The sequence below is a fragment of the Dermacentor andersoni genome, chromosome 4 (assembly GCF_023375885.2).
Source record: "Dermacentor andersoni chromosome 4, qqDerAnde1_hic_scaffold, whole genome shotgun sequence".
In the NCBI taxonomy this organism is placed as follows: Eukaryota; Metazoa; Arthropoda; class Arachnida; order Ixodida; family Ixodidae; genus Dermacentor; species Dermacentor andersoni.
Genome location: NC_092817.1, coordinates 128,466,994 through 128,486,294, shown reverse-complemented (window position 1 = coordinate 128,486,294; position 19,301 = coordinate 128,466,994). Strand labels below are relative to the sequence as shown.

Genomic DNA, 19,301 nt, shown 5'->3' with positions numbered 1-19,301 from the left:
AAACTTGATTTCTCGCATGTGAAGATATGGTGAGGATATTCTGCTGGCGATTGGACTCATCATTACGACTTTTTTCTCCGTAATTTCTCTCCGTGTTAAAAGCGCTGTATCGGTGAATGCTTATATGTAAATCCAGCTTCCGACGAGACACGCCCACCTTAATTCCTCCGTGTGTCTGCTTCCTTCCACGTAATCTCACCTGGACCCAAGAAGTCCTTCTGCGGAGGCTTTGGGCTTTGGTCGCTCTTACACCATCCGTTATCTCTGATTAGGGATCGAGAAAAGTCGACCAAGAAACGATCCCCAAGCTCGGCTTCTGGGGCAACGATACTGGAAACCTGCTTTAGGCGGTGCCCTGTAACGCAAGTGATCAGACTTAATATCTTGAAGCCAGATGTGCCTCAAAACTAAACCCGTTGGGTGATGATCAATTAGTTTGCAGATGTATTACTGCAGTTCCTGCTCGATGCAGAGCTACAAGATTTTATTCCATTTTATTTTGTTTTGTACGCATCGGTAATCGCAGGCGTACAAAAACAAAATCACAATAGGGGTTCAGAAAGTTTGGTTATGAAAATTTTTCGTGTTTTTTTTTCTTTTTTTAACATAGGTAGGGCAGTAGGCAATATAATAACAAGAGCTTGGTGGCGCAACCTACCACCCCGTTCCAAAGAGGACGTTCATAGCATCCATCCATCCATCCATCCATCCATCCATCCATCCATCCGTGGCTTGATCGGCGAGCTGCTGCTACTGCATACTGCGCTACTGCATACTTAGAAAGCCGGCGAGCAGTCAAGCATCGGACGGGAGCCTAGTAGTTTAAACGAGAACGTTTCAAAACATTAAGATGGAAAAACTGCGCGAGCTGGTATGCGTTCAAGTTTGTGCTGCACTCACAGTTAGACGAAGGAACAGGGAAAGTACAAGGGACAAGTGCTTACTGTCAACTGACTTTTCTTGGAAAACACACCAAGAAAGAAAAAGCACATGGGCAAAACACGCGACCAAAATCCGGCACGTCTGCAGATTTGAAAGCGTCTTATCAAAATCCATGTACACCAGTGCCAGGCGTACAGGCCTAAAGGATTGGTATAAGGCAAATTTTACACTTAGTTCTCATGGAGGTCACAGTACCTCCAGACCCTCAAACGATACGGCGAGCTCGAGTATAGATTCAGAGGTAACACTGGACTTGGTCAAGTCGAGTAATGCGTTAAGCAAGTTACCGGCGGCCTTCTTGCGCAACAATATGAACACCATATGAAGGGAAACGCGGTCGCAGACGGTCGTGTGATGAGATTAGGAAGGAAACTTGCAAACGTTAACGGTGGGCGGACGCAAGATAGGGGTAAGTGGAAATCGATGGCAGACGCCTTCATCCGGTAGCGAGCACCATGTAGGCCGAGTATGGAGAAGATCATAATCTCGCTGCTAAACAGCGTTGATAGCACTTTTGCCGTCGTTTGTATTAGTCAGAAAGACTTAACTTAATGAAAAATCATTTGTGCCAATCTAACGCGCTTGTTGGTATCTACAGGTTGTTTGAGCCATAAATCCATCGTTTAAAAATATGCCGGGACACTCTAGGAGGACGTGACCAAATGCTCGTTGTTGGCTGTCGTATGATTCAAATCATACTATTTTCTTGTATTCTGTTTATACTTGCATATATAGGAAGCAATAATTAATCAACTTCGCATGCGTTAACTTTTGGGCAGAACTTCCAGCGAGAAAGTGGCAGAGCGTTCTGGGAAACTTCTAATTCAGTCACTTCTATAACTTCTTTTTGAAACGTAATACTTTTCTTGCGTCATGAAGAAAGCCCGCGAGATATGCAAAAAAAAAAGAAGAAGACGTGGCCTGATTGCAGTGAGTGCAGGGCTGTCAACCGTGCCATGTATCAAAGAACAGCACAATTAGCCTAGTGTGCTCCTGCATAAAAAGTCTCACACCATCTGTACGCAGGGTAAGCGATAACGATCGCTGGCGTAAACCGCGTCGTCAATGCCTGCGTCGCTGTCATAATTCTCCCTTCTTTGATAGACCTTATCTGCGGGTCCAGTGATGTACACACGTACCGCTAAGGAACCGACAGGAGGGGAGTTCTTTCGGAAGCCTCGACCGACAAATGGTGAAAACAAAAGTGTCTCTGGCAACTGCGAGCAAGTCACGGTGGCCTTAGCATGCGTAAAATCTTGTACGCGTTCCACGCACTGTGGCCATCGATGTTACGCGAATCACTTTGCAGTTTGCGCCCACCGCGCTATAGCTTGGTGGTTACGCCGTTGCGGCACTTGAGAGCTCGAAGTCGCGGGTTCGATCCCTGCCACGGCGGCGGGATTTCGATGGCGCCGAAATGAAGAAACGCTCGTGTACTTAAATTTATGCCCACGTTAAACGACACCGAACGGTGAAAATTAATCCGCAGTGCCCGACTATGGCGAGCCTCATAACCGGGTTGTATTTTCGGCACGTAAAACCCAAGAAACTTATTATAGCTTTGTGGTTATTGTTAAGTGACTAGAAGATGGAAGTATGTACTAGAACGGAAGCAAACGAAGCTAATATTCCGGATGGTATCAGGTGGAAGCACGGGAGGTCGTGAGGTCGTGAACTGCGTAGAGCTGACAACCGGCGGTATATTATATTGGCAGTAAGGGCACGAAGGAAAGGAACACGCATTCCAAGGTGGCAAAGGATTAGGTGGCGGGTTAAGATTAGAAAATTTGCACTCGTGCGGTGAAGTCAGCTAACGCAAGATACGGGTAATTGGAGATTCCAGTGTGTTAAGTTTTCAGTGTACGTTACTGCCTCAGGCATCCTTTTGCCTTTAGTCTTGGGCCTCGAAGCCATGCGTCTGCCTCAAAACCTTCAAACGAAAGTATAAAATAAGCAAACGCGGAAGGAGAGAGAGAGAGAGAACAACTTTAGAGAAAATGCCTGCAGTGTCGGTGAGGCTCCCTCCACGCAGGGAGGACAAGCTTTTACCGCGACGCGGCCACTACGTCAATCTCGTGCATTGTGCTCCTCGAGGTCTTGGTTCCTCGCTACTTCAACGCGGAAGGACGAAGGAAATGTCTTTAAAGATATACAGCCAGAACCATCAAAACACGCACCCTGCCAAGTCACCATAAAATTTGAAAAACTCCTCTCTCGGCTGAATGACTCAGTGCGCAGAAACGTCTTAAACCTATTTTGAAGGAGCTATGAGATAGTGAGCTGATAAAGTCGCAATGACTTAAGACCAGAATTTTCTCTCGAATTTGCTCTCCACTCTGCTTACACATTCGTCTAAGCCGAGTCACTATAATACCTTACGTGCTTGAGAAGGAATTCGTTTGCTTATTTTTCTCAACCGTGTACGTACCGCCATCCCGCTCCTGCCATCGCCATCTTCAAACAGAAAGGTATTCTCCCAGGCGACAGAGACGCGCTAGACATGTGCAAAATTAAACCTTCATTTGGCATTCAGCGTGTGCGTCTCTTTTCACGTCCTTTCCCGTCTTTCACGTTTGTTTTCAGCACAACACGCACCGCTTCCCTACCCTTTAAAGTCTGTTCTTTTTCCCGGCACATTCTCTGCATAGAGGATGTTTTATTTGTATTATTTAACGACTTAGTACCAGTGTGATGGTGCCAAGTTCTCGCGAATCGTTACCCGAGGACAAGCTGTCGGGCCGTGGAATCAGTTGAAAGTGCACGGCTCTCGAGGCTGTGTACACACACGGTGTAGGCTCGAAGATCGAGCGCTGTCTTCGCGTCGTCTCGGATGAGTAGCAGGGAACGAGAGCTGCTCGGCGAAGCTTTGTTAATAATAGCTGAACGACAGCAGTGTAGAACACGGATAACGGAGATTAAGCTCGACCAACGGTGCCGCGATGCGGGGAAGGTGCAGCCTCGCATCCTTTTCTGCTCCCTTAATCCCCTATGTCTCTAGCAGAGGGATCGGTTCACCTAGAAAAAAAAAATAGATGCATTACCTCGGCGGTGCATTAATGAGACTGCCGTAATCAAAAATTAAGATACGGGAATCGTTCCCACAGCGTCAATACGTCCAAGGGCGCATGCACGAACGTCCGCAGGTGCACACACGCACCCACTATACACACAAACCCCACACGAGGAGTTAGTAACCCACCTGTAATGTAAAACTTGACGGTGAGACTATTTCTCAGCTGAGTCGTAAATGAGACCATTAATAAGATTCGCCAAGTGAACCGTTGCTTTATTCCGTCAGGACTGCTCTGAACACGTGCTAACCGAGTATCATGGCCCTTACCTCCATAAATATACACACTGATCTATTAGCCAGATATTTAAACGTGTGCCTGAATAATTTGCAGGGCTTTTTTTTTTTTTGCTGAAGTTCGCAAAGCGAGTGATGAGACACCTTAACGTAATGAGCTACATCTGAGATAGTTTAGTTAAACGCTGCTGTCGGGCTAGTTGGTACGTTGCTAGTAAAGGCTTTATGCGCAAAGGAAGTCTTACTTTGCGTCTAAAATCGTTTCTACAGCGGAAATGTTTCAGCAGTTCTAATTGCAAAGTTAGAAATTAAGCACTGCTTAGGTTTTTCCCGTTCTTCTTTTCTTTCATTTTGTTTTAAACGATATGGGAACTATTTAAAGAAAACAACTGAGCTACATACGTAAATGTAAGTGCCAGCAAAGCGAAAAGAGGGAATTGGGTAACTGCGGGGACTCAGAGGAGGGTCACCGCAGCAATAATTGCCTTTTTGCGTAACTTTTCTTGAAGTCATTGCAATTTTAGTTACAGATATTGTACAGCTTTGAAACATTTGCTCTTGAATAGCTGGTCTGGTGATCGATAAGATCACAAGGAAATTGTACTGTGCAGTTTGTGCTAGCAAGACTAACACAGTTTTCTTGTTGTTATTCGTTTCTTTCTTGTTTTTCTTTATTATTCCATAAATAGGCAAAATTTCCGAGGACGCAAACGTTAGCTTTTGCTGCAGCACATACGTGCTTAAAGGGGCGTAAAACATCTGTAAGAGTAAGCTTCCATCTGCCACTCGACGAGCCTCCCTATACAAGCACGACGCTCATTCATATAGTGATTCTTGGTAACTGAAGAAGCTGTATATAGCTTAGCAATATTTCACTAAGTGTTATTTGCTCGCGATAAAAGTATCGACGCAGAATAGTACTCTGCTGCTGAGTACAAGGCCACAGCCTTTCGATGCAGAGCGGCGATGGCCGCATTTCAATTGGGGGCAGCATGCAAAAACTGTCATACACCTGGATACAGGGTAAGCACTCTGAAGAACTCAAGCTGGCCAAAGGTAATTACGAACGTTCACTACGGTCTTTGTGGTGTACCGCACGTTCAGCTTTTGAAATGCCGAATTTATTTATCATCAAGCAGCACTTTACGTGCTGCGAGGTGCCCAACAGAATTAGCTGCCATAAATGACAGCCTGATGGAGTCCTCCCCCTCGCCCTTCCTCTTCCTTTTTACTGCGAGAGAGGCAGCAGAGACACACAAGAAAAGCGAAAACATCAGCAAATAATATCAGGCCGTACACAATAAACAACTAGCAGTGAATTGAGATGGGGCGCACGCCTAAAGCGAAGAGCATAAACTCACACAGGAATTATCTGCAAGGCCAGTTTGGTAACCACTGTTAAGAACGGCCAGCTGCAGTGCAAAGTTTTGCCAACCCGTTGCGACTGTGGAGGCAACATCCCGGGAGCATCGCCCCCAACTTCTAGCCACGGCGTCACTAAATCGACTTTGTGTCGGGGAACAATCCGCGCATCCCCCACTCTCCGTCGCTTCAGCTAGGATGCGCTCGATGGAGCAGGCTTTGTGCTGAAACCGCCGCCAACCTCTAGCTTCATCGCCGTTGTGACGGAATAAGTTCGGCGGGCCAACTATTGTTACCAAACTCCCCAACGCGGACCTGATCTGCTACGGGTGCGCGTAGCAGATCAAGACGCAAGACAACGCGCTACCCGGAACTGCTCCCGAGTTCTACGAAGCCCCTCTGACGTTGGCTCCGGACCATCGCCCCTGTGTGTATGCGTGTGCGTGTAAACCGTGCCGCGGAGAGGCGGCTAGTTTGCGATGACTAAACGAACCATCGCATCACCTTGTATCGGGAGAGGACCGAGTGTTTAAAAACCGCTGTTGTGCGGCTGCTCAAGTCACTCTCTCTCAAGCAGTCATGTTAGACTGATATAAATACTGTAAATAAACCCATATTCCTCGTTGTCGATGAGAAGCAGTCCTTCCCTTCATCAACGTCCTCAGCGTGGATAAGTTGGACGACGGCATGGGCCAGCTACCTTCTAATTCATGCCCAACTCCAATCTTGACAACGGGTCACGAGCGATGGGATTGAGCCACCAATCCTGACACCACACACCAAAGAGCATACAGATGTAACATCTGATTGCAACGTACGAAATGTAGGAAATTAACAAAATAATCCAAGCAATAAACATTAGTATCCTACAGAAGACAGCATAAACACAATTAACCAGAAAAACAACAACTAACTCAGCACCATTAAAAAGAAACGCAGTAAAGCGACTTAAGGTCCCATCAATTATTTTGAGTCTCTCGCGAGCATGCGTTTGTGCGGGCGATAATATATACGAATCAGTGACAGACAATAATCAATTACTCTCTATTGCACCTCGATAACCTGGACGCGAGGAATCACGAGGCGATTAATTAACCCTCGCGCAATGCCTCGCCGCGGCATGCTTACTGGAGCGGACCGGTGGAGGTCTCTGGAAGGGTCTGAACGTTGCCCTCGACGCGCACTTTGACCTACTTCCGAGAAAGGCGGGCTTACTTACTCGGCGTTTGCTTCGCTCGCTTTCCCCGACTCTGTTCATCTATACTTCCGAGCGGGTGAATTTCGAAAGACCATTAGCACTTTTTTTTTAATATGTATATAGATTGTTTCTTTCGATAATGCGGTCTTGACGAGCTCGTAACGAGTTCCACGATAACAACTACGCGCGACGACCTCTGCAGGGAATGTGTATGAGAGCGCGCACTCGACGTTTGGCGTTCTACGCGAGGTCGATTGCGCACCCATTCGGCAACGATATTCGCACGGCGCTGTCGAGGTGCCATCTAATTAGCAAAGCGTTACCTCGCATGTGGGAGTAGAGTTACCAGGCCGCTGAAGTATAGATGCCTGCAAGATTAAGGGGCCCTTACAAAAAAAATTCTTGAAAGGTTATTGAAATATCATTGTTCAACGTCAACAAAAGACCTTGAAAGATCATTGGAGAATTGTTGAAACATCATTGAGGAAATTGTTGACAAGTGTTGATAATTGGCCCGCGACATTTTGTCGAAACATCATTGTGGCCTCTCAATTTGAAAGATCATTGGCATATCGTTGAAACTATGGTGTATTTCACTGTTGAAAGCCCATTGAAGCATTGTTGAAGATGTGTTGTTTGTCAATGTTGAAAGCCCATTGAGGTATTGTTGAAATGTGTTGTTGGTCAATGTTGAAAGCCCATTGAAGCATTGTTGAAGCTCAAAACTGAAAGCCCATTGAGGTATTGTTGAAATGTGTTGTTTGTCAATGTTGAAAGCCCATTGAAGCATTGTTGAAGCTCAAAATTGAAAGCCCATTGAGGTATTGTTGAAATGTGTTGTTCGTCAATATTGAAAGCCCATGGAAGAATTGTTGCAGATCTGTTGAACATCAACACAAATTATGTTGAAAGCCCTTTATGCCCCACTGGGTATTTGGCAGTTTAAACCTGCACTTTCCTTAAGATACTGCTGAGCTATGTTGCATATAATTACCTTTGATGTCCGGGTGGTATGTTTGCTGTGAGAGGATAGGGATAAAATTTAAATACAGGCGTTTTGTCTCGCAGGCCTCTGTCACCCTGGGCTCAAAAGCATGCTCCTAGATTGCCTGTAATAAACCACATTGTAAAACTGCTAGCAGTACTGTTATGCCACTTTTTTCAATTGTCAGAGTGAATGGTCCTCCAAAAAATTAAGAGTGCTGAACTGATGCAGACAAAAACCATTTTTCTAGGTGAACTGTTTATTTGTAACCAAACATCTGTGTAAATGTACAACCATTTGTAGTTTGAGAACATCAGAAACTTCTTAAAAACTATTGCACAGTACAAACTTCCTGCAGCTTGACACCATAACAAAATTGAATACTGAAGATGTAGTCTGTGTGGCCCTCAAGTAAAACACATTTCCCAAAAGAAATAAATTTAAAGAAATAAATACCTAAATAAATCAATGTACAAGCAGATTGACATGACTGTAAATAAGAACACTCAAAAAAGGTACTTGCTTTCTCTATTAGGTAAGGTAGCCAGTGGTACTATAACCATGGCACGATTTGCTTGAGCCCACAGCACTCAACTGAGACCTGATATGCAGGGTGGTTATCTTTGAAGTTTCATAGATTTATTAAAAACTGACTACAGAGTGCCAAACATTACTTGCATGAGAAATCAAGACACCATAGTCAGCTGATTAACAAAAACTCAGTTCCTAATAAAGTTTTTACGAATTGTAGCCGGTAATTTTGCAAGGTGTATACACTTAGAATGAATTTCCAGAATGACACCAGTAACGAGACACATGCCATCAAACTGGCTGTACAAATGCACTGCTGTAGCACTTACTTTTTTTAAACAAAACGCACTGTTATGCATTGAAGCACAAAAGTAACCAGAATGCCCATGTATTTCTCTCACATTTATGGAAAAATCTTGAAACTGGTGTAATCCTGGAAATTAATTTCAAGTAAATATGTCTTTTAAACTCACTGGCTACAATTTGCAAACTGAAATATGTGCCATGATGTTATAAGTGAATTAATAAATTTATGAGAATCAGTTTAATATTTCCATTTCTTGTGCTAGTAATGTCCACCTCTGAATAATCCAGCTCAAGAACAAGAATTATGCTACCTGGCACAGACAACTTAAAAAAAGTCTGTAAAACTCAAAAAGGATCACTGTACAATCATTATTTATTGGTTGGATGGTGTGTGCCGATTTCAGTAAACCTTACATGCTTTTGAAACATGGCAATCACAATAAGTGACGCTTATGGGAGCAGTTTATTACGCTGCATTGCTGTTGCATGATCCAGTTGTTTTCTGCCATGATAACGTTCCTGCGCAGGTCATTCCATATCAAGCGACTTATTCATATTAACTGCTTCAGATTTTTATATGAAAAAAAGACAGCTATTAGTGATGTGCTGGAATACAGCTAAGTTACTCCTTGTGTGAGTTCCATTTCAATTTTATTCACTGCCACAAAAAATAACGAAAGAATTCAGAAAAAAGATATGGTTTCATGCAAACATGAAAGGCACATCATTGCCATTACCGGAGATTTTTTGTTGCATTTTAAATTTAAGCCGACTTATACCTATTAATTTTTACTCATGTATTTTAGATAGCAATAAACCATTTTCACAAAGTTGTGTAAAATGCAGTTTTTACTGAACTCTGACAATGGCACAGATGCACTTGCAGGTGTGCGATTCCATGCCGAATCGACCAGCGTTTTTTGACACAACACCTATAGCTGAAACATTGCCATATGTTTACTAGAGTTCAAAACTCGTTACCCACTTTTATTTATTTTTGACAGATATTCTGTGGCATTTTGGGGACAGTTTAGTTTTCCTGCTCAGCTGAGCTAGAGGACATCAATCAACATTCTTTTTCAAATGCACATCCTATTGATCGAGGACTTCAAATGGTGTGCGTGGAAATACGATGAAGTGATGCAACTGCCGAAATAGCCATTTTTTCAAATATTTGAATACTTCAATTGCTTTTGGCACCAGCAAAAATTAGTCAAATTTCAATCCGTTATTTTTTTTTTTTGTAAGGAAAAATTCACAGGACAGAAATTAAATACAGAATGGTAGCCCAGGTGACATAGTATAGCAGAAAAATATATGAAGCTCTGAAGGTTCAGCTGATTGCCTGTAAAAAAAAACAAATTCTAATCTTTTGCAAGAAGCTTCATGTTCAAGGAAAAAACAGCTTTCGTAGTTGGCCAAAAAATATGTGATACATTATTGGATAGCTCTACATGTCTGCTATGCATGTGTGAAGTTAAAAAAGGCATTATTTTTAAATGCGAGAAATTCTTTTTTGAAATTTTGTCAGCACCGACTTTTCTCGGATGTGCGCACAGCTTGCCAGCTGGGAATGCAGACGACAAAGCTGGCTTCGTCTGCAACACAGATGACAGAGAAGTGGTGTTAGGGTCTGCATTTTATTGCCAAGGGACACATGCTCTAACGCAACGAGGCTTGTGTTTGGTGTGGGCCAGTAAACCATACAGCCATTGCACATAAAATATCAACACGAGGTCTGTTAGAAAAGTATATGACCTTTGGCAGAAGAAAAAAAAAACTGGCATAACTGGAGCGTTGGAAACCTAATCACCCTCAAAGTAGTCTCCTTGGGAATTCAGCCACTTCTCCCAGTGGTGCTGCCATCGTTAGAAGCATTCTGAGAAGGCCTCTTTCCGAATGGAGTTTAGCTCAGCTGTCGTTGCAGCCATAATATCTTCTCTTGTCTGAAACCGCGCTTCTTTCAATGACCTCTTGATTTTGGGAAACAGCCAGAAGTCGCAGGCGGCCATATCAGGAGAGTAAGGCGCCTGTCGAGCTACAGTAGTCTGGTTTTTCGCCAAAAAAGTCTGAATCAAGTGCGAGAAAAGCATTGACGTGATGGATGTACCAATTTCCTGTTGACGACTTCAGTATCTTGCGCCACACAGCATCACATACGCCATGGAGGACATCCCTGTAGTAGTCTTTAGTGATTGTTTGACCCTGTGGTGCGTACCCGTGGTGTACCACACTGCGGGAGTCAAAGAAAGCAGTCAGCAACACTTTGACGTTGCTGTGCACTTAGCGGTCTTTGGTTGGTGACGTGGAATGCTTCCACTGTAACGACTGGGATTTGGTTTCCGGGTCGTAAACATGCACCCAAGACTTGGCACCAGTGATTATTGTGTTCATGAAGTTGGGGTCACTGTTTGTGGAATCCAGCATGTCTGTGAGACTTCAACACGAAGTTGCTTTTGCTCCACCATGAGCAGCTTGGGAACGAATTTCGGCGCAACTCTTCTTCATGGCCAAATCTTCGGCGATAATGGAATGTGGATAAAATGTGCTGATGCCCACCTCTTCCGCAATTCCTTGGATAGTCACACGACGGTCCCGCATCACCACGAGGTTCACTTCGGCAATGACCTGGTCATTTCGGCATGTTGATGACCGACTGGAGCGTGGCTCGCTCTCCATCGATGTGTGGCCGTCTTTAAACTGGTTGTACCTCTCCTTAATCTGTGTGCTGCTCATAGCATAGTCACCGAAAGCAGTCTGAATCTTCCGAATGGTTTCCACTAGGCTGTCGCCAAGTTTCTGGCAAAATTTGATGCAGTAGCACTGCTCCAGTCGCTCCGCTATTTTCCTTGCAATAAAAAACCGACGAGAGCACTGTGTACTACCTCATTCAAACGCTGCGTCCCAGCAATTCACGCTATTGGCAGGCAGGAAAAAATTTGTGCATGCGCACAAAGGTTCAAGGGCTGCTGATGAAAATGCGCTTGTTTCATATTCATGAGGTGTTCGCAAAAAAAGGTCAGACTTTTCTAACAGACCTCGTACGTATTAAATACGTGAGGGAATCCTGCAGTGCTAAAAGATATGTTTCATGCAGTTTACAAAAAGAAATATCGGCTATTATATAGACAGTAAATCCAGAAAGAGCGCTGATATTGTTCATACAAAGCATTTTAAAGGGCATGTCGCATTGCAATGCAACATAGAGGGAGCAGGACACTTTGTGCCCTGCTCCCTGGAGCCCAATGATGCAAGAAAACACCTTCATAAATAAGACTGAAAACCTACATGAGTACGAACAAATTCTTGTGGTGTTGTTTGCTACCACTGTTTCAGAGACGGAACATGCTCATCTATAAAAGTCATATGTGCCATGTTCAGTCTGATGTGGTCAGACACCATTGGCGACCACTTTTTGCATTCATGTTAAAAAAATACAAGTTGAGACTGCAGCGCTTGACGTCACCTGCCTTCGTAATGATAAAAAAATGCAGTCAGTTTGTTGAGTAGTTCTTGTGGCTAATTATATTAACAATCTTTCCTTGCTAGATGACATGGCTTCATATATTTGTGCTATATGTGTGACCCACAAATGAACATTATAAAAAATAATTTATTGCACTTAAAGAATAATACCTTTTTGTTACTTGCCACATGCATAGCAGACATGTAGGGCTGTGTAATGATGGGTGACATACTTTTGTGCCAACCACCAAAGCTAATTTTTTACCTTCGACACGAAGCTTTTTGCAAAAAAATTTGAAATTTTCAGTTTTTTTAACTGATCAACTGAACCTCCAAGGCTTGAAATATTTTGCAGCTATCCCAAGTCAACCAGTCTGATTTTATATTTATTTTGTGCCTTCTGTATTTCCCTACGTTAGAAGAAAATTCAAACTTTTCAAATTTTGGCAGTCACAACACTTCATTCTCTTGACATGAACACCATCTGAATATCTGGATCATACAATTTCCCTTTCAAAAGAAACGTGTATCAGTGCCTTCTAGCTTAGCTGGGCAAGAACAATAAATTTTTGCCCAAATTCAAAAACATTTTGCGAAGGAAAATAAATGGGGAGCAAGAGTTCGGAGCTTCAACTATATCTGTGATGGTAAAAAAAACGCTGGTCGGTTGCCCTGGAATGACTCAAGTGTATGTATGAAAGCAAATTTTCTCGAAAATTTTCTCATTGTACCTACTCAAAATCAAGCAAACTTGAAATGGTTTGCCATAATGGAACAGTTCTTGACAAAATTGGGTCGTTTGGCATGAAATGACTTAAGGTACTTAAAAAATATATGAATAAGGAAACACTATCCTTACTGGAACCATATCAAAAACTAACATAAAGATGTAGTGAACTATAACAAAGCACAGCACTTGTATTCTGGATTGAGCAATCCAATTTGGGCTTCTCAGGAGACTAGCATAATTAACATAAATAAAATTAACATAAACATTTCAAGGCATAGAAAGGCACATTTGTATGCTCATTTGAGAAATTCAAATTGGGCCTGGGCCCTTCAGGAGACTAACATAAAACATAAAAATGTCGAGAGTTACAAAAGCACAACACTTGTGTTTTGGTTTGAGCTGTCCAACTTGGGCTCTTCAGAGGCTATTGGTCCCATGCAAGAAGCGAGGCCAGAGTTCTTTACATAGGGCATGTTGGTACCACGAAATTTGCGACACGTGAAGCCTGCAAAAAGAAGCCAGAACAAGTTTTAAAAAGCAACTTCCACTTGCAAAAGAATGGCATGTAATATGCCCTTGTTATAATGAAATTGATTTATGTATTTGTGTTGCTTTATTCTAACTTTTCATGGGTACAGCTTTACAGCATGACCATTTAAATTTATTCAGTGTGGCTCAGGACTGCAGGAAAAAGCAAAGAGGAACAAAACACTGTAGCAAAATAACTTTATGAATATCCTCAATGTCAAAGATGTGAACTTTGCTTGCTGAGAAACAAAATGGTGAAAAAAATCCATGTCGTTCATAAATAAGCCTGAACTGACAACTAAAATTATTTCTTGTAACTTTCATAATTAAAATGTGCAGCACTTCACTGTGCTTTTCCATGCTCCAAATACAATACTGTCATGTCACTACAATTGAGTGTAGCTTCATTTGAAGTTAGGTTTCCTGAGTTCACATGCAATCGGAATGTACTTCTCGCCTTACGACTTTCTACATTAAAGAAGACACTGCTTACAGCGAAGCATGTTTTCTGCCTCAACGACTGAATTACTGTTATAATGAGGATTCCGTGTAGTTGTGCACTAAGCTGCTTAGCATGACACATGCAGAATGTGACAGATACGAAGAAATGCTGTCTTTTAAGAGCCATATGCCATAGGACTGACTTCTTTAACCCTTTTAGGGTTCACTGCCATAGATCTGTGGCTGTGACGGAACGTTCTGAAAAAATTTGCCTTTTCAGAACAAAGTGTTGCCTAGCATCCCACTTGAGGTGCTGCAACCTTCTGAGACCTCTAGAAAATATTCTTATAGTGCTGTCGCTCCTTGGGTTTCTCCAAAACTGATTTTTCACTTAGCTCCTTGGCGTCTGTCATTGCAGTAATTTGGGAGTGTTGCCACAAGATTTTGTAAGTTTCATTACACAAAAAAATTATGCTGCTTTATCCTGCGTAAAAAAATAAAACATGTAAAACTGCGAATACTGAAAGGGTATTGCCACTTTATTGTTATTCAAAAGAATTATTTACCAGTTTATTTTCTCGGAAAGTCACCCTGAAGAACTTAAATCTGCAATAAAAATATTAAGGATGCGCGAAAAGTGATTTTTGAGACTGAACCGAATAATGCCAGAAGCTAATCAAATATTGGAAAGCTTCTGAACAATGAACAGCTGATATCACAATTAATGTAAGATGAGGTTCACACCCTATATTCTTAAAGTTAGCAAGTTTCTGTCATGTTATGAAGAGCTGTTTATTAAAAGCACAAATGGAGCAGCAAAAAGTTTCTTCACATGCACAGGACTCTTCAGTAAGCATAAATGATTGCTATACAGCCTCTAAAGTACGGGTACTTAAATAACATAGCCTGGTCTGCTATTCTTACAAGTTCTTACGTTTTAAGTCTATACTATGTTATTGGAGGTAAAAATTTCCCGTACTTCGGCTCAAATTTCATGTTTTATTGGTGTTTCAAAATATTAGAATACTCGCATTTACAAATGGTGGCCATTCAAAGACTAAATTGAATAGGACACTATTCAATTCGGAAGTTTTGAGTATTTGCACACCACAAAAGATATATAAATTAAAGAGGCATATTTCTCCCCAAAATGTGATCCTCAACGGGCTAAACAACAGCGACAGAAAAGCCCATTCATCTTTGATAAATTTAAGCCCATAATCTACTTGGCAATGGTTCATAACCCTGCTAACAGGTAGGTGAAGTAAGGAAGCAGGAAACAATTATAACAATTTCAGAATGGGAGTAGTGGACATGTCCGATGGTCTGTAAGAAGCTTTATACATTAGGCCCCAAGAGCCTATTCTCAATTTATTGAAGTATATGGGGAAAAGCCACATAAATATTTTTTTCATATCTTAGAATACAAAGTGACAAAGTGCATGTTAATAAATACGAGTCATAGGTTAGGTGCTTAGAATGAGTAAGCGTCCACTGAACATAGTACAGTTGACAGTGAAGCTGGCAACTCTGTCCCTGTTGTTTCTTTGATTGAAACAACCAAAAGAAAATTGCCACACCAAACAGGTTCCCTCTGCTGAAAGGCTGCTGTCTCGCATCACATGGACCTCCTTCAAGATAGGAGCAACTTTGATTCGATGTGGTCTGTTAAAATTGGTGAAACTACTGTTCCACATCTCAGAACCTGGAGAGCTGTTTTGATTTCTGCAATTTGGTGAACGTGCTCCTGCTCGAGCTGAGCAGTAACCACACTTGAGCATAGCTTCTCCGCAATTCGTGTATTAGAATAACACTTTCAGGCTACTTAAACATGTCCTCCATGCCAATAGATTTGGAGCGTGCTTCACAGACTATTCCTTGCAATGACAGCCAAGTAGCACTGCTAATGCGCAAATGCAGCTCATTTTATGTGGTGGAGCCGCTAAAAACTTTCGGCAGTGAAGGCAGCCTTTAAATTTTAGAAGCATTTGAGTATGGCGGCATTATGCACTTAAGATCATATGAACAGTCATTCCAAATGGTAGGCTATTGTAGCACACAACTGCACACACGGGCTACTTGAATGTAGTTTATTAGCCAATGGCAAGTTGCTAATTTTAGAAAAAAATGTGAATGTAAAAATGCAACCGGAAAGGATATATGGTACTTGCCTATAACAGCACTGACCCTGTTGGGGTCAAGAGCCTCTTTTGCCCCTTGGTGTTATTTCCAAAGCCCAAATGGCCCATGAGCTCCTCCTCTGTGAACACATGGTGAAGCAACGCCCTTGCAAACTTTCCTGGTCCACCATGGCAGGCCATGGTAAGCTGTGCCAGGATAACCTTCTCAATGTGCACTCCTCCAACCTATGTGAACCTGCATGTTTAAGTAAATGTTAGCAAAACAGTTTTAAGCCTTTCAAGCACATTCACACAACAGCCCTACTGCAAATAAATTACAAAAGTACCTGTTGCAAATCTTGAATGCTAAACTTGACTTCTTACAAGCTTCTTATGCTGTCTGGATGTCACATGTTTCAGAAAAACAATCCAGCACAAACAAGAAAAATAATAAGTAAACCAAAGTATCCAAAAGATCTAGTATTATTTAATGTGATTACCATTCTTAGGATACTTCATATTTTTGGGTGTTTGTCTCTATTTTCCCACCCATTTGTGTCAACGGGTAGCCCATGGTCTAATGGGAAGAGATTGGGCTGCTATGTTGAGGGCAGTGGGTTCACAATCAACAGTCAGAACAGCTTGGGTGACTCGGTATGTGACCTTGGGCATATGCCACTTTCTAATGAATCTCTTTCACGCTATCTTGGGCAACTGTTGCTGCTTGTGTTGGCAAGCCGCATTAGAAGCTCGAAGAGGGATATGACTGTCGATTGTTACTAAGATTATCACTACACATCAGGTTCGCTTGCTGTGCTCCAGAAGTAAAATGCGAGATTTCACTCCACTGTATGATATGTACATAAGCTGCAAAGACAGTATGTGCCAACCACCACCTCATCAATTAAATTAATTGACTCGCAAAGCACAGGCTGCACAAGATCACGGAGTGAACTCAGAAGTTTGTGGACAGTCAGTTCATGTCCATGTCGGGGACCTCAAGGGAGACTATCATTTCCTTAGTGTCCCTCATCGTGCCCTCACACATTGTATTACAATTCTGTCTGTCTCGTTGTGCCACCGTTCTAATAGTCATCACGTATCGCCACTAATTAAAATATAAGCAGACACCTATATCTACTGTTTATTAAATCTTTATGGAGAATACTTCGAGTATGAATTTTTGCAGAGATAATGAATGCTACAGCTTAAAGGAGCATTAAAGAAAAATTAAATTAATTAATTTCCGGCATTTTACGTGCCAAAATGACAATCTGATATTGAGGTTCGCCCTAGTGGGCAACCCCGGATTAATTTTGACCACCTCAGGCTGCACGGTACATGGGTAGTTTTGCATTTCACCTCCATCAAAATGCAGTTTTATCCTGTGACCTCGTGCTTCGCGGCGCTGTGCCGATGCCCCTAAGCAACTACTGCATGAAAGCACGAAAGAGAAAAATTATTTTAGATGTATCTGTAAATGACTTTACTACAATTCAAGAGATTCACTCGTACCGCGGCAAGAGGCTGAGTTAAGTGTAAAAGGAGCAAGAGGAAAGATTGGTGGCAGTGCTGCCTTGAAGTCGCCACACCAGCTTGCTGTGACGTCATATATTTTGATGTCTGTTCAGGTGCAGCAATTTTTTTTTACAAATAAAGATGTTCATTGTATTCCAAAAAGCCAAAAACGCATAATAAAAACCGTCAGGAACTTTTACTGAACCAATACATGCCAAGTTTGTAAAAATACTTGAAATCCACGATGTGACAATGAGATGTCGGCGCGAAGATTTTGGGGCGATACTCAGAAAATTGAACTTCGAGCTTTATTTTCTCTAATAATTAACCAACTACCAAGAAGTTAACAGAATTAGATACTGAAAACGATGCTTTTTTATTCTAAATTGATTCGGGGTGTCATTAGTGCCACCTTAACACAAAACAACGAATGCACTTGGCGGCGTAATAGGATAACATGCACCACTGGTTCTCATTAAGGCAGGATTGGCAGGATTGTCAGCAGAGGGCATGCACTGGCTGCTCCAGCGGGCAGCCCTGCCACCTCCCTTCAACATTCCAATTTCCGATTGTTTTATGAGCAGTGATGCAATTTCTGTATCTTAGAGACATAATGCCAAGGAGATTCATGCCATGCTGGCTACAGCATGTGGCGACCGGCACTGCACACCGTCCAGGTCGGCATCAATCTTTTTGGAATTTGGCCCTTGAAATGAGAAAAGCCCCATCACTGCTCGTTCTTCAGCCAACTTCCTCAATGGGTGTTGCTGTTTTGGTTTGATACCGCTAACAGTGCACTGCTGTATGACATAGGTCATAATACCTCCATTCTGGTAAAACTAGAAAGATGCGCACTTATGTAGACCACTAGTGTGCACAGGAAGTTCCTGAAAGCCCTTCTTATATCAGGCATATACACTGAAGAAGGCACATTCTATGTTTAATATATTCACAAGTGACACTGAAATTCACCCCCAGTCCCGGTGCAGTTGCAAAGTCTTTCAGCTGAGTGCTTAAAGGCACCATGTCTGCTAATGAAGGTACTCTGCACCATTTGATCACTGGAGGAAATGCCTTGCAGTTGCATCAGCAATGTTGTTTTTTTCCTGCTTCCTGCAATACATTTTCACGGAATCACTGTATTTGATCATGGTGCCGCTACAGAATGGATAGCCAAAGAATTCACCTTAGCATTCCAGCTTGGGTGTCTCCCAGCTCATTTTGAATGAAAAAAGATGTCAGTATTAAAACGTGAAGCCACGATGCAGCAAAAGCGACAATGGACCATTAGGCTGACATAAATGGACGGATACAAATGACTAGTCATTGAATACACTAAAGTGTGGCCGCTCTTGCCAATGGCAGTGTGAGCTTGTCAAATAATTTATTTCACATTCCCCTACTTATTTTAAAAATTATTTCCACGCATCTACTGAACTGTTATGGCCACATATTAAAGGCAGCTCCTTCATATAAAACCACAGTGTTACATTCTTTTACTCCCCGTCTACCTGATGCTACTGAAGTTTTGCTTACTCTCAAAGAAAGAATTTCACAGAACTGCTCTTTCGGCAAAGCATTATTCCAAGCTTGTGGCAAAGCGTCGTCATTTATTTCACAACGATGCGCTCCCCTTTCAATCTGTTCACTCTATAGTGCTCGGATTCAACGCAAAACTAGCTTTTCGACATAACTAGCTACTTTTATGGTCACAAGAAACAATGCTAATTATTGATGTTAATGTTGCCGATAACGTATACATGCCGCCTCGAAACACAGTGGGTCAACAAGGCAGATATGCCAGGCATCTCGTTCCTTTACTGATTTTAATACTTCGTTAAATCAATCAGTTACTGAAGTGCGAAAAG

At 42.3% G+C, this 19,301-nt stretch overlaps 1 protein-coding gene and 1 long non-coding RNA gene across 2 annotated transcripts in view; one reads left to right on the top strand and one right to left on the bottom strand.

The window, feature by feature from the left end:
* Window positions 1–19,301, top strand: part of LOC126537632 (adenylate cyclase type 8-like) — a 618,168-nt gene that overhangs the window by 133,213 nt on the left and 465,654 nt on the right. The gene's annotated exons all lie outside the window — the stretch shown is intronic.
* On the bottom strand, window positions 8,036–18,648 carry LOC140217368 (uncharacterized). The gene is made up of 3 exons (XR_011893911.1): window positions 18,620–18,648; window positions 15,967–16,171; window positions 8,036–13,331 (listed from the first exon to the last, which is right to left on the bottom strand). It is a non-coding gene; the product is annotated as an uncharacterized lncRNA (long non-coding RNA).